Genomic DNA, 27,866 nt, shown 5'->3' with positions numbered 1-27,866 from the left:
CACAAATTCCAAATCTAAGAATATGTGACAATGAAAATTCTAAGTGAGTTCATTTTTTTCGAACCAGACTTAACAGAGTAAATTCCTGTAAAATAACATTCTTCACCAAGTGATATAACGACTAAGTGATATAATGACTAATGAAAAAGAAATCTAGAATTACTAAAATATCTATCACCGTGATTTGAGCCAGTAAATACCTATCCAAATAAAGCTATCCAAGTCAAAAATCACACACCAGCCATATTTTAATTGAAATCAGATATCCCAATGCTGTGTGTGTGTGTGTGTGTGTGTGTGTGTGTGTGTGTGTTTTACTCTGACATAGTTTGTTTCCACAACTGTTTTCTTTTAGTTATTCTAAGAAATAAAATAGAATATTAAGTCTGAGCTGACACCACATTTTAAACTGCGCTTCATTCATTTCATACTTTCCAAGCTCTCGCATTTGTAAAAGCCATACTTTCTCACATATTCCAGAAAGTGTGTGTTCAAAATGAACAAATAAGGATGCTCGATGCTCGGGTCCCAGTATTTAAAACGTGTGTTTCGCTAAAGAGAGCTACCAAGAAAACATCAGATATTTCAGCGTGAAAAGAAATAAAAGCTATCTGCCTCACATTATTCACAGCCAATTCAAACAGGCTACTGTGGTATTCATAAATCCCTCGGAATTAAGTCAAACATGCATAAAATCAGGCTTCCTTTGTGGTAAAAATTTCTTCCAGCTGAGCCCAAGGAGAGAAGAAAAAGTTATTCAAATACCTATTGTGAAACTGAAGACGATTTGAAAAAGTCAATGCCTACCTCGGCCGAAGTCTTCCTGACAATTTCCTAATTTTAAGGAATTGTCTGTGAGACCTGTCATCAACCTGTTTCCATTAAAAAATGAAGAACAATGCAACAAATGTCATGATATTAGCTTAAAGTAGTGTCGTGGTGTTTGGTGTTTTAAGTGGGAGTCTATTTGCTTTGTTAAGATTCAGGCAACTCACTCTGAGGTAAACAAATAGCATGCTTTTCCAACAAAGCCCAGGTACTTCCTTGGAGAAAAAGAGAGTACAATTTATTATGCTTCTGTGAATTGAAAATAAATACATTTTGCAAAGAGAAGCTTCATTCCCCGAAATATTTAGAAAGTAAACAATACGGTAATGCTCTCTACTATGTGATCGTCTGAGGAGAAGTTGTATTTCATTTTTGAATTGGATTTAGTATGAGAACAGAAAGGCTGTCCTTCATGCGACGGGTGAAAAGGGGGACAAAAATGATCACCATATTCATGTTGATAAAGCTCTGTGCCCACAACAAGCAAACAAACAAGACCAACTTTCCACTATGATTGGGGCAGAGATCTACCTGATTCATTTTCTATTTCCAGATACTCATCCAATGACACTAAATGGGGGTAGAATTTGTCACCCCAAAATATCCCTCTTTGGCTGAAAGTAATTTTAGACTATTCTTAGCAAACAGCAGACACACAAAAGCTCTAAAAACCAAGTAGAAGTGACCCTTTTGTAAGAGGTATTTACATTTGTGAAAGAAATCCACGGTAAGGGCGTCTCCCTCTTGTACCCAGAAGAGAAAGACACCAAATGTCTGGAAACTCTTACCAATAGAGTAGGTGAAGACTTACATATGCGAAAACAATCATACTTTTATTTACTGCGCTTTGCCTGAAAACCTCCCATAACTGCCTCACCCACCATTTTTTCTCTTTGGCTGGAGTTGGTATTTAAGGTGGCTGGCCTCATCGTCACAAGGCAGCCTGCTCTGGTGGCTAAAGTCTAGTTAAAAACAGTAAGAAAAAAGACACTAATTTAAAACTCACGAATCAGGGCACCTGGGTGGTTCAGTCCCTCGAGCGTCCAGCTTTGAGGTAACGATCTCACGGTTCATGAGTTCGAGCTCTGCATTGGGCTCTCTGCCGTCAGGGCAGAACCCGCTTCGGATCCTCTGTCCCCCTCTCTCTTCCTGCACCTGCTCCCCATTCATGCTCTCTCTCAAAAATAAATAAACATTAAAAAATACCCACAAATCTTGAATTCACTCTTGGCTCTTCTTCCTACGTGCTTTGTGATTGCTGGCAACTTAATTCACGTTCCTTATTCTGAATTTTATCATCTGTCGAATCACAGTGACTTTCCCTCAGATCATGAGCACGAATGGGTGATATAATTCATATAAAATCCCTAGGATGTATTAGGAACTCGATAGGGAGTTAACCTTTCGAGGCATATTTTTTCCAACTAGAAAATAAGCACTTTGCCCATCAAAGCCACTATTTCTCCAACATACACTGTACATTTCCGTCTGTCCACTTTAATGCATTTCATCTCTTCCTCCTCTTTCTCCAAATGACCTCTTTCTTTCTAATCACCACATATAGACGCCTCTGTCTCTTCAAAGACCCAAATCAAATGCCACCTTCTCAGATTGTGTTGATTTTCTGGCTTTGCTAAAGATAGACATACACATTCTAAAATTTGTTCTTTTTTCCCATAGAGTAATTTAGTATCCATTTGATAAATTCTTACTGCATAAATGCATAAATGTGAGATATATTATTCATGCTTGACTATCCTCAAACTTCAGAGTAAGTGTGTGTCAAACTATGGACTATGGAATACTTGGATTAAAAATCATTTCAAAAAAGATAAAAGAATGCCACACAATTTTGCAGAGGTGAAACAAAAACGAGACAAGGCACGTCTACCATAAAATGTGCCACAGTAAATAGAAGTCATCACATTTTTCATTTTAAAAATTCAGATTTATTTGAAAAGGGGGGAGCAAAGGAAATTGGGTTAAGGAACTTGTTTAAAATATGCTTTCCAAGGCCACCCACCCAATAGTCTAACCTCTAGCTGACTAATTAGGTCCACTTGCTTTATGAGGCATGGGCTTTAAGAACTAGGATAATTTGTAATACCACAGCCAGGAAAAACAACAGAAGTAGAAAAATATTTTTATAGTTGCAAAACTTGGCACCGGTTTCCCTGCAACTAGAACATATTTTCCTATCCTTTATGAACTTCTGGAAAAAGAATTAAGATGCACAGAAAAGATTTTGAAAGAGAGTTTTAAATAATTTGCATATCAGCACAGAAACAAAAGCCTACAGTTGACTGTTAATTTAAATAATCAAACATATACAGCATTGTAAAAAAAAGAACAATGAATCCTGAGGGATGTATAATGTAGCATAAAATTAAAACGAGTTTGACCTCACTGACATTAAATTTGATTAACGAGAAGCTTCTCTCAAAAGAGCATCTGCCCTTTCAATCCTACAAACAACTTATGGGTCAAATGAATTTGCTACACCCTATTAGGAAAAGGCTTTCCTATCAGGAAAAATCCAGAATCTCTGATACAGCCCCAAGTCCATTTATTTGCTTGAATTGAATTAAACCTTAAGACACTATGGTTATATTCATATTCTAAGCCATTTGTACCTAATGTTAAATTATTGCACATTTTATTTAAAGTTAAAATCATTATGCATTTTGTTGGTAAATTGAAGGTTTACAGATGCTGGCCAAATTACTGACAGATCAGTAGGAGATTTACATTTTAATTTAGTCCTTACAAAAAACTTTGACAATAACCCTTAGCTACAGTAAAAAAATAGAAAAGACATTGTATTCTAGTTGAATTCTCAAAGCAGTATTGGTTTACTCAAAATACATCTATTTTATTTAAAATATAAACATCTCTACATGTATATATATGATACATAAGGTAGAAGTAGATTTCTAAAAATGTTATTTTTTCCCACATAGCAATATAGTACTCATCTGATGAATTCTTACTGAATAAATGCTAAATACCTTATTCATGCTTGATTATCCTATAATCACAGAATAGATGTATGCAAAACTAATGTGTATATTCTCTCTGACATCTTTATTTATAGAAGCATATATAATATGATATGATATGATATGATATGATATGATATGGTATAATATGTATTTATATGTACATAATGCATGTATATACAGATGTATATATGTATTATATATGTATTATGAATGCAATATATAATACATAAAATGCACTATATACACACAGTATATGTGTATTTATACATTATATTATACTATATATAATGCATATATATGCTATTATATAACATATGTGTTATATATATATGCATACATTATACATAATATACGATGTATATATCATGTGTATGTATTATATATACATATATTTTATATACACATATACACACATGTATACATTATACATTCTATATACATTACATATGACGTATATGTATAAATAGACATATATAACATATATTATGTGTATATATACGCAAACACACATACACACAGGTGTGTATGAGAGAGAGGGAGAGAGAGAACCCTTGTATGGAATTTGATTTTCCTGTTTGACAGTCATTTTCAACCACAGAAAATCTCTGCTTAGGGGAGCTAGAAATTGGGGTGACTATATCAGCCCTGCAGTGGGGCCCCAGTGCATCCGCACTGTCCAGGGGACCATTGTGTGGGGTAGGGTGGTCAGACGGTGCAGCAGTAAACATGGGGGCTGGGAGGCGGTCAGCGGTGGCAGGAAAGCACAGTCAGCACCATTTGAGAATACATGGGAGAGAATGGGGGAACACCCAAGTATACTAAAGGGGAGAGGACCACGAAAGAAGACACTGAAGCCCATTAATTATGAAGATCGGTGACATCGAACTGCCCAAATCTGAATGTTACTTGTAGCCATCTACAGATATATGCTGGAAACCTGTGGATTGATTGAGTGACCAAGTTTCTAAAGGAAGAAGTAAAAATCCTGGATGAGACTACTTTAAAGTAAACCTGGAACAGAAGAACCTCTGGACTGGATTAGAACAGACACTGTTCTCTGAGCTACTTTAATGGAGAATTGCCATCATTATCTTAGTGATGAGAGCATTAAAGTCAGTGTTAGAACTCAGAACCCATCAGCTTTGTGTTTGGGAGTTTGGGTGAACTGTGAGCAGACAGTACCCCTTCCGAAGGACTTAAACATTTCTTTTTTAATGCTTTTTCATATTTGAGAGAGAGAGGAAGAGCAGGAGTGGGGGAGGGTCAGAGAGAGGGTGAGACAGAATATGAGGCCAACTCCAGGCTCTGAGCTGTCAGCACAGAGCTCAATGTGTGGCTCAAACCCATGAACCGCGAGATCATGACCTGAGCAGAAGTCAGAAGCTTGGCTGACAGACCCACCTAGGCGCCCCCCTACTTCCAAAGGACTTTTTACTTATTTACTTATTTCCTGGTTGTCTTCTCTTGGCTTGTTTCTTGTTATTAAGATGTAAAAGCATTTCAATCCACATATCTTTATAATTAATAAGTTTTTGCCTCAATATATTTCCTTGAGCACACAAATAACTTTGAAAAACAAAATTCATCAAATAAGCTGTTTCTTTTGATTCTTTTATGTATTTCACCAAATTTCAATCTCACCAACAAGTTTCATTTCATTATTGATCCATAATCTGAAATACTCAAAATGGTAATGTTGCAATTTCAAAATTGAAATTTCAATACTTTTTAAGCTCTTGTAATTTAATTAGTTCAGTTTCTCTCTTGCTTTTTCTTAGTATAAATCTGAACACTTCTTTGTTTGCAAGCTTTATTTTCATTAAGGGCAATTAACTAACATTAAATTGCCCAATAGCTGCTTTAGGACACTTCGTCCTGTGGTCTTTTCTCACCCATTATTAGCCGTTGGCACTCAAATTATTTAAGAGGTCATGGGCAGTACCCTACTCAAGCCCAAACTGTCTATAAAAGATGTGTGTTCCTGTCTTTTTTTCATTTTAAAAATATTTATCTATTTATTTTGAAACAGAGAGCGAGTGCAGGGGAGGAGCAGAGAGAGGGAGAAAGAATCCCCAGCAGGCTTTGCACTGTCAGCTCAGAGCCCAACATGGGGTCTTTTCTCTCGAACCAGAAGATCAGGACCTGAGCGGAGACCAAGAATTAGATGCTTAACCAACTGAGCCACCCAAGCACCCCAAAAGATGTGTGTTCTACTAGGTGTTACAGCACGTGTGCAGTTGAATGTTGGACCTGTAAATGCCCATCACCCACAGTGATCCTTTTGACCTCTTCCTCCGGAACTCATTCTTCGCTTCTCAGTTACATTCCTTGTTGCATTTCTGATAACTATAACCAAATTTATGCAAATCCCATAAAACATTTTTAGGCATTACTGCCCCTCGGGAAAATATTGTAACGATGAATTAAAAGATCTCTACAGTCTCTCTATAGTTTCCTGCTCAGCTCTGCTATCAGGCCCTGATTTGTGTCAAGGAGGCTTTTCTGGAAAGTTATCCCAGGAAGAAGGGTCTGGGGACCTAGAAGACTGGAGCAGGAAGTAGTAAACCCAATGTATGGTTGTACCTGCTCTTGGCAACTGGGCTTCATTTTACCAGGAATGGCTAACGTGTCCACCTGAGGGTCGATAGCAAAGCTGAGAGAGTGGAAGGCAGGACACAACTGGTATCTCATCAATCCTTTCTCTTTAGCAACCTCCTTGGAGAGAAAAGTTTGTGTCATGACTCAACACATTCTATCAATGGTGCCACCTCTGCTTAGGTAGAGCACCGTTAGTAAAAAACATGGCTGATATTTCATCTAGGGTTATTTTGGTAATAATCAGTTTTTAATCCCCCTTTTACTTCAACGGTGAGAAGAGGTTTATGTCAACAGATACAAGGCATAGTAGGAAAAGAATCACGTTAAAAATGTGCTACAGTGTGGGAATAGTGTCCTCATCACAATGGAGGGCTTGAATTTCATCCCTTGCACAAGACAACATACCAAAAGTTCTTGATTCTTATCCTAATTCTGTTTTGATTCTATTTGTTGCCTCATAGGAACAGTTTGACAATTTCTTAAGGCCATGATGATGTCAAAATTGTAGCTTTCTGGAATCCATCTGCGCTTGTTCCTACCCCATAATAACACAACTGGGACCTGTTTTGAATGTTACTGACAGTTTGAAGTTTCTGGAATATTATTTTGGAAATATCTGCTAATTTATGTCACCAAAATTACTGATTTGAGACTGAGCACTTGCCTACAGACATGCATAATTAACTTTTATCAATTATTTATTGAATTTGTAGATTAACTTTGTTTTTCCTACTAAATTCTGAGACATCCTATTGATAATTAATCATAATCCCCTTAAAATGTACGTGATATAGAAACATTGTGGTTTAAGAATGGTATTATATATTTGACTTTAATTTTCAGAGTTAACAAAATAAAGTGTTAGGTAAAACACTGAGGGGCGCCTGGGTGGCGCAGTCGGTTAAGCGTCCGACTTCAGCCAGGTCACGATCTCTCGGTCCGTGAGTTTGAGCCCCGCGTCAGGCTCTGGGCTGATGGCTCGGAGCCTGGAGCCTGTTTCCGGTCTCCCTCTCTCTCTGTCCCTCCCCCGTTCACGCTCTGTCTCTCTCTGTCCCAAAAAAATAAATAAAAACCTTGAAAAAAAGGAAAAAAAATTTTAAAAAAACACTGAGACTGAGGTTAGATAATTCACACCAACTCAGATTGGTTAGTGATCTCTAGGCAATAAGTTAAGACAGCATAAAAATGATAACTTAGTTTTCTTTAATTTTCTCTTAAAGAAATATTATTTAAAGCTTATTTACATAGTGTAGATCTTCTAGGGAGGGTCTTCCCTAATGGATTTACAATAAGTTTGACTTGTCATTAAGTTTGGCCTCTCCTGTCTTAGAAAAGCATTTCTTCGTGCAATTATTCTCTCAAACTGAATATAATGAGGGGACCCTCATCATGTGGGATTTGTGAGGATAAAATGAGATATCACGAGGAAAGTATGTAACCAAAATTCCATTGACCACATTGTTTTAAAACTCCATTCTAGGTACTGTGATACAAATGATTAGATATCAAGGTATTTAAGAGAGTGTAATGGGAGCTAGATAAGTCTGTACCACATTTCAGTGTGAAGAAGAAGAAGAAAAATACAGTAAAACCTTGGATTGTGAGTAACTTGTTCTGCGAGTGTTTTACCATAGGTTAATAAGATATAGATTAAATGCTAAGTGTAGTTCAGAGTAAAAGGCTAGAGCTTCCACGAGGCTGAGTGCCTCTGGGATGCTGTTTAGGGTGAAGTTGGAAGCAAACCATAAGACAAGGCAGGGAGATAGGCAGGAGGGGAGGCATTACATCTAGTCTTTAGGAAATGATTCATGGAGTTGATATATTTAAGTAAGATCTTAAAACATGGAAATAATCTCAACTTGTTTTCTGCTTTCCCGAAGTTGCCCCAAATTTTTCAGACTTCCATTGGGCTGTGTTATTCAATTTTATAAGCTATAGCTACAGATAGACACATAGGTAGAGAGAAAGATTTAGATGTAGGTATGACTTAGACACATATGTATGCATACTCTAGGCTCTTTTTAAATGTTTATTTATTTTTGAGACAGAGAGAGAGAGAGAGAGAGAGAGGGCATGAGCAGGGGAGGGGCAGAGAGAGAGAGGGAGAAAGAGAATCCCAAGCAGTCTCTGTGCTATCAGCATGAAGCCCGACATGAGGCTCAAACTCTCAAACTATGAGATCATGACCTGAGCCACCCAGGCATCCCCATACTCTGTGCTCTTCGAACTGTATTGAAATGTATCTACATCAAAATGTCATGAGTTTCAAAAACAAAGCATTTTTAGACCACTGTTCAGGGATAACCCCACAACACAAAGTTTAAGGAGTACTGACTCTACGTGTCAATGATAACATCTTATTAACTGGAACTGGGAAAAAATGCATATTTCTACAAATATTTATTTTTATAAGACTGCTGTCAGTCCTAACAGTTAACAAATATTTAAAGCAGCTTTATTTTCAAATAATATTTTTGGTTATGAAAAATATTGAATATACTTTTATTGTTTTTCAATGGGAAATACTTGAAAATAAAGTTAATATTCCGTATGTCAGTAATTCTAGCATCATTGTCCACACTCTATAGAGTTCAATAAAGTTAAAAAAATCTTTATTCGGTTAAAATCAATTTGATGGAATCAATGAATTGGTATTAATACCCTTTCTAAAGCATTTCATGATAATATAAATTGATAACAATTTAAAGCTACCGCATTTGTGCTTTTTGTGCCTTTTTATAGACTGAGTTTATTAAATAGTAGGCTTGATATAATTTCAGGTACCTATTATATATTTTTAAAATAAATAGGGGCACCTGGGTGGCTTAGTCGGTTGGGCGTCCGACTTCGGCTCAGGTCATGATCTCGCGGTCCGTGGGTTCGAGCCCCGCTTCGGGCTCTGTGCTGACAGCTCAGAGCCTGGAGCCTGTTTCAGATTCTGTGTCTCCCTCTCTCTGACCCTCCCCCGTTCATGCTCTGTCTCTCTCTGTCTCAAAAATGAATAAACGTTAAAAAAATTATAAATAAATAAATAAATAAATAAATAAATAAATAATGCATTAATTGGGAGACATATATTTCAGAAACAAAGCGGTATAGTTTTTTCATTTTCTTGAAAACTGGATTACAAACACTGCAGCATTTTTTGACATACTTTGGTAGTTTCTTGCAGAAGTCAGTACATTCAGTACATATCTTTTGAAACAAAGTGAATTGAATTGAATACAATTCAATTTTTAATCGAAACTTTGTTGTGGAGTTAGACAATAAAAGCAATTCTATAGCCCAAGTAACTCAAGCTTATAGTCTGGCTAGGTCCCAACAACTAAAATGGTGCCATTTAATTATAAAAAAAAATCTATCTTCTGTATCATTCTGTTGCCTTTTTCTGGGGAAAATGTTTTTGTTTTCTTTTTTCCTATTTTTCTTCCAATAATAAAGCAAACTGCTTAGCAAAAGCGTACCTTACTGCAACTGCTACACGCAAAACTGAAAATACTCTAGAAATTTTCTCATGTTGGTTTATTCAGTGTCAGCTTCATTCAGTGGAAATATGCCCCCTATCAGAGTCAACTTCCTTCAGTAGAAATTTTCCCCTACAAGAAGGGGAGAGTAAACCGTTATTTTTCCCAAATGATCAAGTCTTTGGATGTGTCCTTACCTTAAAGAGGGTAAACAAAAATTTCTAGAAAACAAGTTTAAAAAATAAAATAAAATCAACAGCTCAATCAAACTCACTAACCACAATAGGACTCTTAAGTATTAGTGTAAGACCTGCTAACTATATATTGCTCTATGTTACTTGTGTCATATTTAAAAAGACGAAAAGAAAGAAAACTATACCAATCTTTCCATGAATATTTCCTTTTAGTATTCCCATCCTAAATGCTGATCCCAACGGACAAGTTTTATTGTGGTTTTTGCCATAAGACAATTCACTTACAGTACCAAGTAGTAAATATATAACATATTTATATAAAATATTATATAACTGTATTTTGTATTTTAAATAATATATTATTATATATTATATAACATACACTGTTATGTATATATACATCTATATACACAAGAAATAAATTACATTAAAATGTATTTGGGAAATTAAAATGTGATATTCAAGTTGATTTAAGTTGCAAAAATACAGCCACTTGTCAAAACGTCATAATTTCAAAGATACAGGCCAGATACTTCTCTACAATAGGGTCTTACTTAGAAACATAAGTCTAATTTATTTCCTTTTAAAGTAAATATTTCTAAGTTCATTATCAAGCAAAAACTCAACAATGACAAATATTCTCACCTGTACCCAGGCCACCCAGGAAACAGCTGAGGGTTGTAGCCTATCTAGACTGTTTGGATGCACACTGTGGCTGCTGTACTTGAAGGTCCATAGACTAGAAAGAGTATTTTCTACATTCACAGAAACCAGTTGGGTTTTTTTCCCCCTCTGGTTGACAGTCTTCTAAATTAGAATACGTTGTTTTCCATGAGAAACGTGGCATATTAAAAACATTTAACATGGCACAGCTGTTCGGTGTGAATCAAGTCATTTCGGGCCACCCTGATGAGGACAGCCTGCGGGTGACCAGAGATTGTAGCTGAAGATTTCTTCCTCTACTGGCTTTACTCTAAATAAGGATGTTTCTCAGGTTGCCTTGGCATTTACCTAGCATTTTGGCACACTGGCTCAAAAGGCCAATTTAGTAAATCACAAAAATGCTTTTGACTAAATTATGGCCTTAGGTAAGGCAGTGGGAGATCCTCTGGGATGTCTGATGAGAGGCCGGGTTCACAGTACTGGATGCCCAGTCCTATGAGAACGACCCCTGGTGAGCAAGCTTCTGGTCAGTCAAAAAAAAACCCTTGAGTTAAAAAACAAGCATTGTTATTTCCCAAAAAGTAAGACAAAGTATTTCAATTACAACTTAGCTATTTTCCGTAGCCTTAAAAATATACAAACAAATCAAAGGAGGCACTTTTCTTGCATGGAATTACTTAATGGTCAATACTTAAAAAAATATATATATAATGTCATAGAAATATTACACATTATACACACACACACACACACACACACACACACACACACACTTATAATTCCCGAAGGAGGCGTTTGTGCAAATAACAAATGTACATTCTACTAAGAGCAAAATTGTTGCAAGCTAACCAATTATGGAAAGTCAAAACACAAATACATGATATGTAGTAACTTTCCAGAATGATTGTCTTTTTAAAAATTTTTTTTCACGTGTATTTATTTTTGAGAGACAGAGAGAGACAGAGCACGAGGAGGAGAGGGAGACACAGAATCCGAAGCAGACTCCAGGCTCTGAGCTGTCAGCACAGAGCCCGACGCAGCTGTTGAACCCACAAACCCACAAACCGGGAGATTATGACCTGAGCCGAGAATGATTGTTTTCGATTGGATCAGTTTTCCTCTAAAGTAAATCTGCTAGGTTTAGGTGCTGCAATTAGCCATTGCTATTTAAATACACACTCCAATTTCTGGTAGCTTCAAATAGCGTGATTTGTAGCCTCTCATCATTCCGCAGATTGCTGGGTGGTCCTGTGCTACTACTCCCCCCCTGGCCATGCTCAGGCACTTGCAGGGTGACAGTGTGGGAGCCAAGGAGCTTTTCTCCTAGATCTTGTGGTCTGTGCAGTCAGTAGCCTGGAAGTCTTGGGTTGGTTTCCTCATCGTCGGGAAGCCAGCTCAGTTTCCTCCACTAAGGGTCTCAGGGTAGTGTTCTAAGATGTGAATGGGGGAAACTGTGAAAACTCTTTGGCATCTGGACCTCGAATTTGTGTAGCATCTCTTTTGCCATATTCTATTGGTCAAGCAAGCCATTTGTCCAGGCCAGATTCCAGAAGAGAAATGCATTCCATGTTTCACGGTAAGATCAGCAAAATGCTGTTGTAAAAATACACGACAGCAATTATACCGATAGTGAAAATAGCATCGTCTTCCTAGATTTCCTCATACATGGAGAGAGAAATACACCAACTATTTTGTCCAAGGTACTAGTCCCATTTCTGAATAATATCCATCGCATCTTGGAAATCTTTTACGTATTTGCAAAAAGTTTTAGGCTTTGGGATATATAACTATTTCTATCATTTACAAATCTAAGAATATTTTCTACATTCACAGTTCAGATATCTTCAACACTTCAAACAGGACCATCATTTGGTTCGTTAATTCTTAGTGCCATGAACACTGGCTGTGACCATAAATAAATGAAAATGCATTTGGAACTTGGTGGTAGTTATCTTCTATCAAAAGTTACATGTTAACCAATGTGATTAAAGTTCATGATGGCAAAGATTTATAATGATGTGATTTAACGTGAAGAATAATTGATAGGTTATTACTTATTTCATTATTTATGTGTATATTTATTTGTTATTTAATTGCTCTGTTCTTTACATAGCATATCTGCAACATAATATTGAATTTATCTAAGTCCTGTGGTCCAGGAAAACAACATGGTTGAGAAATCTCCCTGCCTATTTTCTTTGCCCCCAAGAGGCTGCTAAGCTCAAAGCATCATCATGCTTCCTGAGTATTCTGAGAGAAGTACCCAGCTCTACCCTTTCTCAATGACCCAGATAAACTGTCTCCATTCTTCCACATAATGTCCATAGACTTGTGAATGAGTTTCTTGTTCTCCTCTCTCTATGAAACCGGACCTTCTTCCATTTCTTTGAGAAGTTCCTCATTAATGTTTCCCTTATTGCAAAAATCATCTCCTAAACCTTCCAGAGCATTTTGTTTTTCATATGCGTTATGGGTCATCATGAGAAAACAAACAAAACATCCTTAATTCGAGTGCAATTCAAGTACAAACTTCCTAAGTTTAAACTTTTGATGTATTTCAAAACCTTTTAATTATCCCTATGGCAAGAACAATTCTCAGTGATTCCAAAAATCACTTGTATGGTTCTTTTTTATCCGTTCTTTGGAAACTTTTACCCTTGATCAAAAAAATATGGGGCTCATCGATAGTCATAAAGAATATATTCTAGGATTCCTATAAGAAAAAAAAATTGTAAGAGAATTTTTCTAAAGAGATAACAAAGAATGGCAGGGGGGAGGTGTAGTTTTTGTGAATTATTTTCTTGTTGTTCTTAGTGGGAACATGGACCCAATACGAAATGCTTCATGTTACCCCTTGACAAAACTTTAACAACAGTTTTTCAAATCTTTTATTTCTTTTGATTTTCAAATCTCTAAATTAGGCCTTTAATTTTTAAGGCAAAGAGAAAAGAAACGGGAGGGACCATTGTATGTGTTTGGTGGGGTCAGGTGGTTCTAAACGCAGGGATTATTAAGGCATTAATGGTGCCACTGTGTAGAGGGAGGGAAAGAGTCTCTTGTCTATGTCTTAAAATCTTTATCAGCGGTTGGCCCAACTGTAAAGGAGCATATAGTAAATATCTTCAGATTTGAAGAATATGTCGTATTCCCGCTACTCCTCAACTCTTTCAGAACAATACAAACCTAGACATAATATGGAAACCAATGGGCATAGTCACATTTCAGTAAAATTTATTTACAAGAGCAGGTGGCCGGCCAGATTTAGCTGGCTGGCTGTAGTTTGTCAACCATTCATCTAGATTTTTGGATTAATATGAGACAGAAGAAACGCAAACACAAAGCTGCCATCATGGGCTGTGTGTGGCAGGGGGTGGGAGGCGGTCCAGGAAGTGTCACCCTGAAGGCACTCCATTTGGGTGAAATTGCAAAGGGGACTCAGAGAAGTATATACACGAACCATTGGTTCTAACTTCTGGGCCATCCATCCGGAAGCCCTAACCAGCCAATAATTTCAAGTTGTACTAAAAATTTTCTCTGTGTACCACCTAGTTCCCAGCATTATTTTAGTTCAAAAATTTTAATGGTCTCTCTGCTGTCATCTTAGGTGATTTGTAGGAGTAAACAGTAATCTATCAATCATTAAATTAAACCTGTTTGATCATCTTTGTAGATAATAATCCATTCTGTTTGGCGTACTTTTGCTTATAAAATTACTAGTTAAAATGGGTGAAATGTCCTTGGAAGGAAAGTATCGAAGTTAAAGGCTCCTTTCAGGGACTGAGACTACACTCTCAATATTCACGGTCTATGGTCTAAACTTCATTAAAAACTTGCTCTAATCAGCTGAGATAACTAACCAAAGAGAATCAGTTTTGGAATGATACCTGTATATTGCTCATGAATGGCAATCTCACATTTCCATCCTGTGAGATAATTGACCTAGGGTATAGATTTTCCATTTTGCTCTAGATTGAAACTGGCATCAAATTGGGGAACACAGCAAGCAAAGTAAATCAGGGAACCAATTGTGTTGAAGTTTGGTAAAACCTACCATACAAGACAAAATACAATTTGTATTCTTTCTTCCCGTCTGGCAATTTTGCTTTATTGCCAAACTGTATCGAAAGAGGTCCTCCAAAGAGATCTTCTAATGCTTTGGGTACTAGACATACGACAAAATTATTTGCTTCTATGTGCAAATCCAGGAATGGGACCTATGTATATTTACTGTATTGCTGCGTGTTCATGGTCTATTAAATTTTTCTCATTCTTCTCCCACAAAATCAGGTAAGAACCCAGTAAAAATTATCCCTCTAGGTAATTTGTTTATTTCCATTTAGTTTCAGTTTGAATTGAATGAAAAGTTCTCAACAAGATATATTTTTGATATTGAGCTAAGCCTGGTTTTCAAAGTATGAATCATTATTTTTTTCCAACTTCGTTTGAATCACTGTTTTACAACTTTTATTAAGCACTTGAGTCTGATTTTTATGTGAGGTTTACAATCTCTGGGGGCTAGGTACATATTTGGTAGTTTCAGGAGACAAATGTGTCTTTCCTTCCCACTTACCCATAGATGTGTGTGTCCATATTCGCAGTCATTATATACAGGAAGTGGCCACTATTTCCCTAGTAGTCTACTGAAACCAGAGGCCAGATTTAATTTGCCTTGAAATACTGATATATATATATATATATATATATATATATATATATATATATATATATATAAAATTTGCTTTTGACCTGATTTAGCTAAAGAAACCATTTGGTTTTCTGACCTAATGACTGTTCAGACAAATTCAGTAACACGTTTTAAAAGATGGCATATAAAATGTAATTTCTATTCTCAAGAACTCTGTCAGTTCCTGTGGGCCTCTCTCTAATCGTCTCCAAACGTAAATAACTGAGGTTAAAGTCAATGCCATTTTGCCATTTGACTTGCAATGAAGAAATTTTACTTGTACTCATCACTTTACATAATTGATTCTGCCCACTCCCTGAGTGTTGTTTTTAAATAATGTGTATTTTTAAAATTAAGTCATATTTTTAAGTGACATGAAACCCACTTTCTCACTGCCAAAGCAAACGGAAGAGTGACAACAGGTGCTCCAGCATTTATGAGTTTTCTTCTCTGTAACGTCTTCGAAACAGCCATCGTTACAGCAAATCATGGAAAGATCATAGAAGGTTACCTGTAAATTTACTTTGACACTTAAAAATGCTATTATTTGCTTTAGATGGTTGATGGGGTCTACAAATGTTTTTATTCCTGGAAGGACACATTTAGAAGGTTGAAATAAAATGTATGATTTTCATAGTATCCAGACATTTGACTTTTCTCTCTCTCTTTTGTTAAAGTTTATCTATTTATTTCGAGAGACAGAGAGGGAGGGAGGGAGGGGCAGAAAGTGAGAATCCCAAGCGAGCCGCACACTGTCAGCACAGAGGCCGACACTGGGGCTCAATATCCTGAGATCATGACCTGAGCCAAAAATCAAGAGTTGGACACTTAACTGACTGAGCCACCCAGGCACCCCTTGTTTTTTTTTTCTCAATTGGAAATGGCTATTTTAATATTTCAGTTCTAGTAATTCATTCTAAGGGTTATTTTCTTTCATCTGACTTTGCCTTGTTTTTCAGTCCAGAATACATTGTAACCGAATATCAGCACTGACTGTCCTTCCTCAAGGTGTTCATCAGGTCCCAGGATATCTCCTTAACTTCAGCCTTCCTTACAAAGGCACCATTACCTGTAGCAGCTACCTCATGATCTCAGTAGCCCCATTCCTTTGACTTCCACTTATTATTTTCTGGAGGGTTCTCTTGGCCCTAGATATGCCTTACTTGCTGAAACAACCATATGTTGTATCTAATGCTGATTTCCTTCTCTCTGGTACCTACCTTACCCGTCTGAGTTTCCTGATACAGCCTCAGTTGATAAGGTCCAGTAGTAGTCATAACAAACATTTAAAATTCATGATTAATAATGATTTCCCTTTGTGTTGTATCTTAGAGATTTGTAACCTATTTTCGTAGCATTTCAGCCAGCCTCATATCTGCCTCCATGATATAGGTAAAGCATTACTAAACCTGATTTATATAAAAGTATACTGAGTCTTAGAAAGTTAAAGGGCCTTACCTGGGATGACAGAACAAAGAAACGGAAGGATAGAGATGCCATTGAAGTTTTCAGACTCATTTGCTCATTCTAATACCTCTGCCCATGTTGTCACACGGTTTCAGAGAGGGGGAGAGACACAAGAGTCAGAGACAGAGAATTTCAACCTGGCTACCTCTTTTACCAGTCATCTTTCACAATTTAAAATTGGTCATTATGCGCATCTATACCCACATGAATGCACACGCGTGCACACACACATGCACACACGCAGAGGGAACAGTTACAAACTGGCATAAAAAAAAATCCATTGACCTCACTCCCATATCCTTTTTACTTGCTAAATACAGCAAAATTAGATTGTGGAGATCCAAGGAAGAATTAAAGAAGCCCATTTATGCTGTATTTTGGAATTATAATGGAACTATACAGTGAATATGCAACTACTAGAAGATGTTATATGTACCGAAAGGTCTTCAGAAATCATATTTAAAGAGCTAAAAATTAATGTGCATATATCACTGCAGTGAGATATGTGTTGACGTAAAATTTTGAATGACAATATTGTATTATTGATAATATTATTAAATATGATCATCAACATGTTCTATTTCATGGCTCAGTTTGCACTGATTTATTCAATAACTCAGAGATGTTCATTAGAAAGCCAGATGAAGAAGGAAACGTTATTTTACTCTGATAAAATTCTAGTTAAGATTTGTTTCGAAAGTTAGTAACTAAAGTAACCTAAAAGAGGTAAATTCTAAAGTATGGAACTATAGTTGATACAAAAATATTAAATATATTATGCCAAGATCATTTTGCTCTTTTCTACAAGATTATACCGTATCCGATCCTGTATCTAAACCAAATTTATATCTGCACAGTTCTTATTCATAAACCACAATTCACATGAGAAATATGACAATTTAATTTTCTTGAATATGAATAATTCACTAATTTTGGAAGTAATCTATTTTCACAACCACAGTCATTGCTTTCGAGATGGAAGCGTATGAACATGTATATATTTATATGTAATTTCTAAGAATACCATTTCTTATTTTTTTAGCTTGTAGCTAAAAATTAAGAAAGTGCCTCAATACGTTATAATCACAATTGTAAAGAAGGCATTTTGTTATAAACAAAGTAAAATGATATGACTCCCTTTGTGTATCTAAAAAGTTAATGGCTCTCAGAATTTACATTAGCCACAGACAACATGCTACTTTAGTAATTAGCTGGATTCATTTTCATAGATCTTCTCGCTGTACAGAAAAACATCTTTACTTAGCATACTGTGTTGTGTTTAACTTCCAAGGTTAATTTTGTTTTTCATTTGAAGGTATGACCTTTTTTTTTTTTTTGGCTGGTTATGGCTTCCAATTTAAAATATAGTCTATTATGATACTTGTAACATTGACTTTTTAATGCAGATTAAAAACAACAGCAACAACATTGAAACAAAAGGAAACAAACAAACAAAAAACCCAAGCAAGTTCACTGGGTCATTTCTTTAGCCCTTAAAAGCACAAACTGTGTACCATATCAAACAACAAGGGTGTGTAATGTCTTCAGTGTCTCTTGGACACACACACACCTAACTCACACACACACACATGCACACATACGTGCATAATCACTTGAATAGCAAACAGTGTCCAACATCTGAAGGGTATCACCATGTGATCCATCTGAGGGGGCATTGAATCAGTACGATAAGTGTATCATAAAATAGTATGCTTCTCTTGCAAGAGAATCTATTAATAGTGTAAATTCGTGTTTTGTTATTTTAATTAATAAACTTTATTTTTGAGTGGTTTCAAGGTTCCAGAAAACTTCAGCAGGAAGCAAAGACAATGCCCGTATATTTCACCCTTCCTAGTGGCCGCCATTCTCTACATCTTCCATCAGTTTGGTACATTTGTTAAAATTAGCGAGTCAATATTGACATATCATGAACGGAAGTCCATAGTTATATTAGGGTTCCCTGTTTGTGTTGTGTATCCTGTGGGTTTTGACCAATGGGACATGCGATCACCATTACCATATCACACAGAGGGTTTTCACTTCTCTAGAAATCTCTGTCCTCTACCTATCCATCCTTCAGTCCCTGCCTCACAAGCCCCCGACAATCACCCATCTTTTTACTGTCTCCCTAGTTGTGTGCCTTGTCCAGAATGCCATATATTTGGAATCACACAGCATGTAGTCTTTTCAAGTTGGCTTTGTGCTTTAAGGTTCCACCAAGTCTTTGCTCGCATTTCTTTTTAGTGCTGAATAATAGTCCATTGTCTGGATGCACCATAGTTTATTAATCTACTCGCCTATTGAAGGATATCTTGGTTGCTTCTAAGTTTTGCCAATAATGAGTAATCTATTCATGTTATTCTTGTAATGGTATAAAGTAGCACTTTTTAAAAACTGGGCTGGCTTTCCTGGCCTCCAGGCACTGTTAATTGTATCCAATGATTTTGGACACAAAACAAAATTTGTATTGTGTTAACTTAAAATGTATCACACACATATGTTGTGCAGACTTTAATATATATTGTGACAGGTAAAGGTGTTACAAAATCAAACAAGAGTAATAAAAATACCAGCAATGAGTTTCAAGTCTTCAACTGTTAGGGCAATTATTGTAGTATGAGTTATCAGACAATGATCCTTGAGAAAAAGCTATGAAATGAAATGAACTGAGTCACCTTTGTTGTTGTTGTTGTTGTTAATTTAAAAGAAGAGTCTGATGATTAGTAATGTGGAATACCTTTCCAAATACCCGTTGCCATGTGTGTCTTCTTTGGAGAAATGTCCTTTGCCCATATTTAACATTTGGGTTATTTGTTTATTTGCTACTCAACTGTAGATGTTTTCACATATTTTGATATTAACTCTTTACCAGATACATGGTTTGCAAACATTTTCTCCTATTCCACAGGTTGTCTTTTCACTTCGTTATTTTGCTCTGTGAAAGCTTTTTAGTTAGATATAATCCCATTTGTCTATTTTTGTTTAAAATTTCTCTAAAAGGGTAAAAATATTATCTTGGGTTCTTGTCAACACACATAAGAAATGGTGGGAGAAAATTTTTGGAGGTGAAAGCTTTTAGATGGATTATGGCATTGACTGTGCTAATCGTTCCATGTGTGTATAGTTATCTCCAAGCTCATTAAGTTGTATACATTATTTTTATGTATATTTTTTAGTGAGCTCTACACCCAACGTGGGGCTTGACTCAAGACCCCAATATCAAAACTCCCATGGCCTACTGATGAGCCAGCCAGGTACCGCGAGTCGTATATATTAAACAGGTGTAGCTTGTTTGCATGTCAATCATACTTGAATAAAGTGATTTTTAAACAAGTAAATAAAACCAGAAATCTGCCAGCTACCTTCCAAAAAAAGATTCTCTTAAACAGTTATTTCTAAACATAACTATGATTTATGCAATACTCTGTTTATTCTGGAGAATTGAAATTGATTTAAACACAGTTAATGTTTATGCCAAAAATTTACTTAAGCAAATAATTTTAAGGATTTTGAGATTAATAAAGGTATTATTACTTAAACTGAGCTTACCTCAAAGCTATCATTGAAAATTGAAATTTTGTATTTCAAGAATTATGTTACACAATTACAAATTCTTCTAAAAAGATACCAGCCTAACAGGCAAGACTTAAATTATGGGAAACTGCTAAAAATTAGTTTACAATGAGTAATCTTGCTAGATTTTCAGTACCTAAAAATATATCCTGTATATTTAATTTTGCAAGTCTTCTGAGACCTGTACTGTCCCTACAGAAAGGCTGTTATAAAGCTGTCAAAATATATATTATGAATCCTTAGATAGCCAAAGCAAGCAAGTCAAATCGGGAGCCCAGTTGTGCTTAACTTTAGTCAAACCTACCATACAAGGCAAGACAGACTATGTGATCTTCCTTTCTCTCTGAGGATTTTGCCTTCCTGGTAACTGAATTCGTCATAGGTTGAAATTGAGTATCAAAATAATGTGTCACCATGTTTGCTCTAACAACTAAATATGATGAAATGTACGTTCCCGGGGCATTCAACTGACTTAAATGTAAATGATTTCATTATGCTACAGTCTACTTTTTTAAGGGAAAATAAATTATCCAGTGAGATTTTTGATACACTTCATATTAAGTGACTGATCGTTCAATTGAACGTTCAAATGGTAAGGCAAAAATGAATATATAATTTGGATCATCAGTAGAATAATCCATTTGGTAATAAGAAGCTAATTTCCTGCCGTTTCTTCTGGTATTTTCCTGTGTTTCTCTGTTAGCAAGTAACTGAGTGAGAGAAAGGAGCTTTGACCTGATTGTTAGGACACGCAGGTAGGCACTTAGACTTCCAAGAATGGCCATGGAGGGCTTCACTGAGTTGCTCCACAAAGCTGTGACCCCTCTTATCTCCAAGGTCTCTTGTTAATATGATCAATTCACAGCAATATATATAGGGCTGCCTTGCTCACAAAGTAACATTTTAATAATTCAGTATGAAATGCAATTGTATGAGATGCTATTTTAAATCACTTTCTTTTGCATCCTACACCGTGTTTTATTTCTCCATGTTTTATGCATTTTCCAAACGAACGCATTCCTCTTTAACACAAATTTTATTCTTGGTGATGATTAATTTTCAAGCTCTGTGTTTCAACTGATTCAGTTGTGAGGTATCTCATAATTTTTTTTCCTGTTAACTCCACAGATTGAGGGCTTTTGTGATAGGGTTAGATTCAGAAAACAAAAGATTGAATTAAGGAAAGTTGAAATTGAGCTTATTAATCCTAAAGAAAAGCATATTGACGTTTTGTATATTGACCATGGCTCTTGGCACGGTGTCTATGCACCTGCACTTTAACTATTAATGTGAAGTCACAAAAGAATGACTGACGTAGGTATTCCTACCTCATTTCTTTGGCAAATGTTTCGTGATTGTTTTTCTCTCCCTTCCCTTCTCCCCCATTTGGTCCTTCCCTTGCTTCCTCTCTCCCCACGTTACTTTCTTTGACAGCCTCTTTACATTTCCAATCCTGGGTGTCCCAACTCACACTGCAGAGCTGTTAACATTTTGGGTCAGGTAATTCTTTGTTGTAGGGCAATCTGTCCTGTGCCTTATAGATCTTTGGCAGCATCCTTGGTCTCTGTCACTGGATACAAGTAGCACCCATTCTCAGGACAACCAAACATGTATTCAGATGTTGTCAAATGTCCTGGGGCAAGGAGTGGGGGCAGATTCACCTTAGGTTGGGAGTAACTTCTTTAGGGCTTGCTATTACGTGCTTCGCCAATTAACAGAATAAAGTCATCTTAATGGCGAAGAATCAGGGGAACGTAGAACGTGGAGCAGTGACCGTTTTGGTACGCAGTTATTTCCCTCCTTGGAGTGTGTAGCTGATGGCTACTGTTAATGTTTGCACAAGAAAACAATGATATAAACCTAAAGGATTGCTTTGCATCAATACTGTCCGTACCTTTCCTCCATTCTTAGACTTTGTACACACCATGGTTAAGGCAATCAATCACTCAACCTGTTGATTGTTCTCTGGAAAGAGAAAGAGAGAGCCTTTGAAAAATAGACAACGGGGAGAAAGACAGTTAGTATGTACCCCTCTCCTTCCTGCTCACTCGTAGGGCGTCCTTCTGCACCACAGTTACTTAGCCCAACCCAGAGACCAGCAAAGCATCCTGATGCCCATTTGATAGTGAGGATATTTCTGTACTCCCATCAAGATCAATCAAATTTTATTTGACTTGAGAACTCTTTTGTGGCAACATGTACACCCAAGAATCTTTGTTAAATATGTGTTAGAAAACATTAGGATGCTTAACCTACCAATTCATTTTCTTGAGTCACTTTCTGGGATATGTCTCTACATTTTGGAGAGAATATATTATACTTTGCTTTCAAGAAAACCCTTCACATTAGGTCCCTTATGAAGGAGAGACAGATAATTGCCTACATGCATGCTACCTTGTATGAGAAATTTCTTTCCATATATTTTAAAGGTTCCCGTATAAAACAATAGGATATGTGTGCATGGCTCAGAGGACTTAAATTCATTTCATGCAGTGAAGTCTGGATATAAATAGGATATTTTTTTAGGTTAATAAAAATCAAACTTTATTACTTAATGTAAAGACTGATAATGAAGACTTTCAATAATTAAGTACATAGCGTGTATATGATGTGTATGAATATATATGTATGCTATTATACACAATATCTTATATGTTATATATTATAATATGTAAAATTTCCATTAGCATAATGAGCAGTTAGCAAAAGCATACTTAATGTCATGTAAATTCAGTATGCCTAGCAAGTATTATAATTTATTTAAGATTTCTCTCAGAGTGAAAAGAAAAAAAAAATTCCCCTGCCACTGTTTTTAAATACAAGGGAAAAGTATAATTTCATTAGACATGCTACAGCTGGAAGAGATATCGAGAGTAGAAGAGCATTACTTGAATAATGGAGTATTAATTAAAACAAGCAAAGAATATATTGTGCTCATAAAATTATTAACGTCCCATTTTCTTTTCCTGTTATAGCACTTCTGATATCAGAATTCTACAAATAGAACATCAAAATGTAGTAAACAGGTTGCCTTTACGTTGGAAAGTCTTTACAGCGCGTTTGATTAATGGATGTTGTAGCGTCAACGATCCTATCATTACCCCCAGAGCGCAGGTAAACAGATTAATGTAGGACGAATTAAAAAAGAAAAAAAAAAAAAAGGAAGAAAACATTGCTCCATTTTTCCTGGCACCAGTGACCTGAATAACCTCTATTCTCCACTGAATGCATCTGCCTTTTTTTCCACCAAAGAACTTCCCATCAGTGATATAAATCATTATTTCACATCAGCTTCTCCGCTACAAGATATGAATTTCAGGCTACATGGGTATAGAGTTCTGACATTTATTTGCTGAGATTTATATTCATTTAAAAAAGTGTAACTATCAACATTGGAAAATCATTTTGACTGCATATCTGGCTTGAGATTTTGTATCTTTTTTTTTTCAACATAAGAAAGCCCACAGCATCGTAAGAAACAAACATTTTGTCAGGTTGAATATATAATTCTATCTCTCTGTGTTTCTGAAGCCTTAGTTGCTTTTTTCAAGATTATTTGTGCGTGTGTGTGTGGGGGGGGGGGCGTGAAATGTCAGTGGAACAAAAATGAAGTAGGCAAAAATTAAATGCGTGATTATTGCAATAAATGATAAATTCATTTTTTCATTTCATGAAATGTGATTGTGGCAGCCATTTAGAATTAGCGTTTAAAAATCACCTTTATTTAAAAGAACACTATTTAGTAAAACTAAAATTAGAACCACTTTAGGTATGACCTGAAGGCCAGGACATATATATATATATTTAAATAAAAAATAAAAGCATTAGATATTTTAGGGAAAATACTAGACAAATACCATTAATTCTATAGATCTTAACTAATAAGCAGCATAGCTCATCTCTAATTTATTGCATGTATTTGAATCAGAATTTATAAAGTTCCTCATTTCTTCTCTGTTACCCCCATCAATGTGAGGCTGCATTTTTCAAATATTGCTCTTCCAAAGCTCCCATAGGCTGGCATTCAGAAAGCATCTGGAAGAAAGAGTGCATATCCCTCTGTAAGAAAATAGGAATCCTTTACATTGGGGGCATCTTCAGTGGTGGGATTCAGGTGTCTTTTACAGCTCCTTAGGAATGAAATGGCTGGAAAAAACCTTATCTGAAAATGTTGAAAACCAGACCTTAGAGATAATGAGCATGAGTGATATCAGCTCCTATCAGGACTGCTCAGCACACAATGTGCACATTTTAAAGGTGATATTTGTTCATTCTAACTGATTATAAATATTTTCAGCCTTTTCGTGTATAAAAGTTATTTTTTAATACTATAAATTGGAAAAGTTTTAAAGCAGTGTTTTTTTTAAGAGGATGAAAATATAAGAAAAAATAAAAAGAAGAAAGAAGAAGAAAAAGCCAGAAGTGGTATATGCTAGAATATTCTTTTTTTTTTTAACGTTTATTTATTTTTGAGACAGAGAGAGACAGAGCATGAACGGGGGAGGGGCAGAGAGAGAGGGAGACACAGAATCGAATCGGAAGCAGGCTCCAGGCTCTGAGCCATCAGCCCAGAGCCCCACGCGGGGCTCGAAATCACGGACTGTGAGATCATGACCTGAGCTGAAGTCAGATGCTTAACCGACTCAGCCACCCAGGCGCCCCTAGAATATTCTTTTTAGACCATAATTAAATCACACCAACATAACACAAAAGATTGTATATTCGGGCATGGAGGGCTTCGCAAGAAGGACAGTTATTTTTTTTTCAAATTTTTGATTGTTTATTTTTGAGAGACAGAGAGAGAGAGAGAGAGACAGAACACGAGCTGGGGAGGGGCAGAGAGAGAGGGAGACACAGAATACGAAGCAGGCTCCAGGCTCTGAGCTGTCAGCCCAGAGACCGACGCGGGGCTTGAACCCACAAACTGTGGAATCATGACCTGAACCAAAGTTTGATGCTTAACCAACTGAGCCACCCAGGTGCCCCAAGGCAGCTATTTTTAATGACAGGAGATGCAAATCAATGAACAGATCAAGTAACATTTCTATGGGATTTATTTAAGTAAGATAAGTATCTTACCCTAAATTGGTAAATTGTTGATAACATTAAAAAAAATATGTTCCCAAAGGTGCCATTAGCAATAAACCACAATAAGAAATGTGCAGTTATTAGGTATTAGAGGTGAAAACCCACGCATGACAATTTCATTATTTAAAAAATGTGTTTTCTAATTTCTATTTTAGAAGGACTGTGAAACTTCACAAATATTTTTAGTACTCAGGCCATCAATTTTAGCTCTAGATGAAAACGTGAATGTTTTAAAAACAGATACAAAAGACATGCTGGAAGACATAGGAATCCTAATACCTGCAAAGGTGTTGTGGGAGGGAGGAAATCATTAAACAGGAAGTTCCCATAGGACCCACCCCAGCAATTAGACCATTGTCTTCAGAAACCAACAATGACTGGGACACCAGACAAGAATCATCAGTTTGAAAGACAATTTTAACCATTGGTTTAATTCACCTGATGAAAAATACTTTGAATTATGCTCCCTTTTTACCTTAGAATGTATGCAAAAAAGATGAATTGTCCTATGGTAGCATTCATTGAATGCTAGGGTACTAACTGCATATCACATTTAAGAACATCTAATGAATGGGGTGCTCATAAGGTGCTGATGGGAATTTAAGTGAAACTTTGGAAAAACTAATATGGTTTACGTACCGAAATGAAATTTGGGACCACTTTACAGATTCGCTGGCTGGCTAAGTACCTCTTGGCACTCAATTAATGAGAACAATACAGAAATATTGAACTACTGTACCACAATAGTTGAGTCTATTTTATTTTTTCTATAATGTTCATCAGAAACATTGAGAAAATTGAGCGAATGAATGAGTAATTAACATCTGAATTTAGTTTTAATTTCTATAACATATATGCACATATTCATATATAATTGATGATATTGATTTACCATATATTCAGCATATTAGTTATTTATCCATTTACAATATTTATCCAACAACTAGCTACATATCAGTTCTGTGCTCAGAGAAGAAGATACCAGGGTTAACAAAAATGGTGCACTTACTGTCACCACAAATTCAGTCCTGTGGCAGAAAATGACTTTAAATGTATGATTCCAGTAAAGTATAATGAATTCTTTAATGGAGTAAGGGCATGATTTGTTTTAATCAGTACTAGTGGAGAGCTAGTTTTCTTGATAATCTAATAACAACTGCCATTCACTTTAGGTTATTGCTGTATTAAGTAATTTGATTTCAAAACAAACAAGCAAAGTGCATTATGGAAGGCATTATTATTATTATTATTTAATATATGAGAGAATTGAAATTCAAGTATCTGAGACACTTGAGTTAGAAGCATGCAATAGACCTAATAAGGAAGAACAATTAAATCCATCCAGCTGGGCGCCTGGGTGGTTAAGTGACCTTGGTTTTGGCTCAGGTCATGATCTCACAGTTCGTGACTTCAAGCCCTGTGTCAGGCTCTGTGCTGAGAGCATGGAGCCCACTTGGGATTCTCTCTCTCTCTCTCTCTCTCTCTCTCTCTCTCTCTTTCTTTCTCTGTCTCTCTCTCTCTCTCTCTCTCTCTCTCTCTTCCCCTGCCCCACTCATGTGTCCATGGGGAATCTCTCTCTCTCTCTCTCTCAAAATAAATAAACTTAAACAAATTCCACCCAGAGCATGGGTGTGGCATTATGAAATAAATAGCATGGTAAGTATTTTGAAGACCAAGGGTGAATGGAGGCCTATTGAGCTTTTTTGAACAGTCCAGGAAAATGCAGACAATAGTGACAGAGCACAGAGTGTTAAGAGAAAGACTATGAAAATAGATTAGACTTGATCAAGGCTGTTCAATAGATTGATCAAGAAGAATGAGGGTTTGTGGAGGAAAAGAATATTTTGATCAGTAGGTCTTTGGTAATGTTTGTGGGTAATTTCAATAAAATTATTGGACCAAAACCAGTCAGAAAGCAATTGCAAAGGGGTGCCTGGGTAGCTCAGTCAGTTAAGCCTCCGACTTTGGCTCATGTCATGATCTCGAGGTTCATGAGCTCGAGCCCCACGTGCTACTTTGTGCTGACAGCTCAGAGCCTGTAGCCTGCTTAGGATTCTGTGTCTCCCTTTCTCTCTGCCTCTTCCCCGCTCACGCTGTCACTCTCTCTTTCAAAAATAAACATTAAAAAAGAAAGCAATTGCGAAGTGCTTGTATTACGAATAAAGACGAAATTCAATTTTTAAGTAGTAAATATATTTAATGCATATTCTCAATAATTTTCCATGTGATATAATGTTTTACTTTGAAAATTATTTTCCAAGGAAGAAAGACCATGACTTTCTAACTCAATTTTATTGTGTCTCCA

At 36.2% G+C, this 27,866-nt stretch overlaps 1 long non-coding RNA gene across 2 annotated transcripts in view; it reads right to left on the bottom strand.

The window, feature by feature from the left end:
• Window positions 1–10,862, bottom strand: part of LOC128314623 (uncharacterized) — a 140,577-nt gene extending 129,715 nt beyond the window's left edge. For both annotated transcript variants that reach the window (XR_008296485.1, XR_008296487.1), the window contains exon 1: window positions 10,732–10,862. This is a non-coding gene — a long non-coding RNA (uncharacterized LOC128314623). The remainder of the gene's footprint in view (window positions 1–10,731) is intronic.
• Window positions 10,863–27,866: the final 17,004 nt, after the last annotated feature.

Source organism: Acinonyx jubatus, chromosome A1 (genome assembly GCF_027475565.1).
Source record: "Acinonyx jubatus isolate Ajub_Pintada_27869175 chromosome A1, VMU_Ajub_asm_v1.0, whole genome shotgun sequence".
NCBI lineage: Eukaryota > Metazoa > Chordata > Mammalia > Carnivora > Felidae > Acinonyx > Acinonyx jubatus.
Note: the sequence above shows the minus strand (reverse complement) of the source record. Positions and strands in the feature narration are given on the sequence as shown.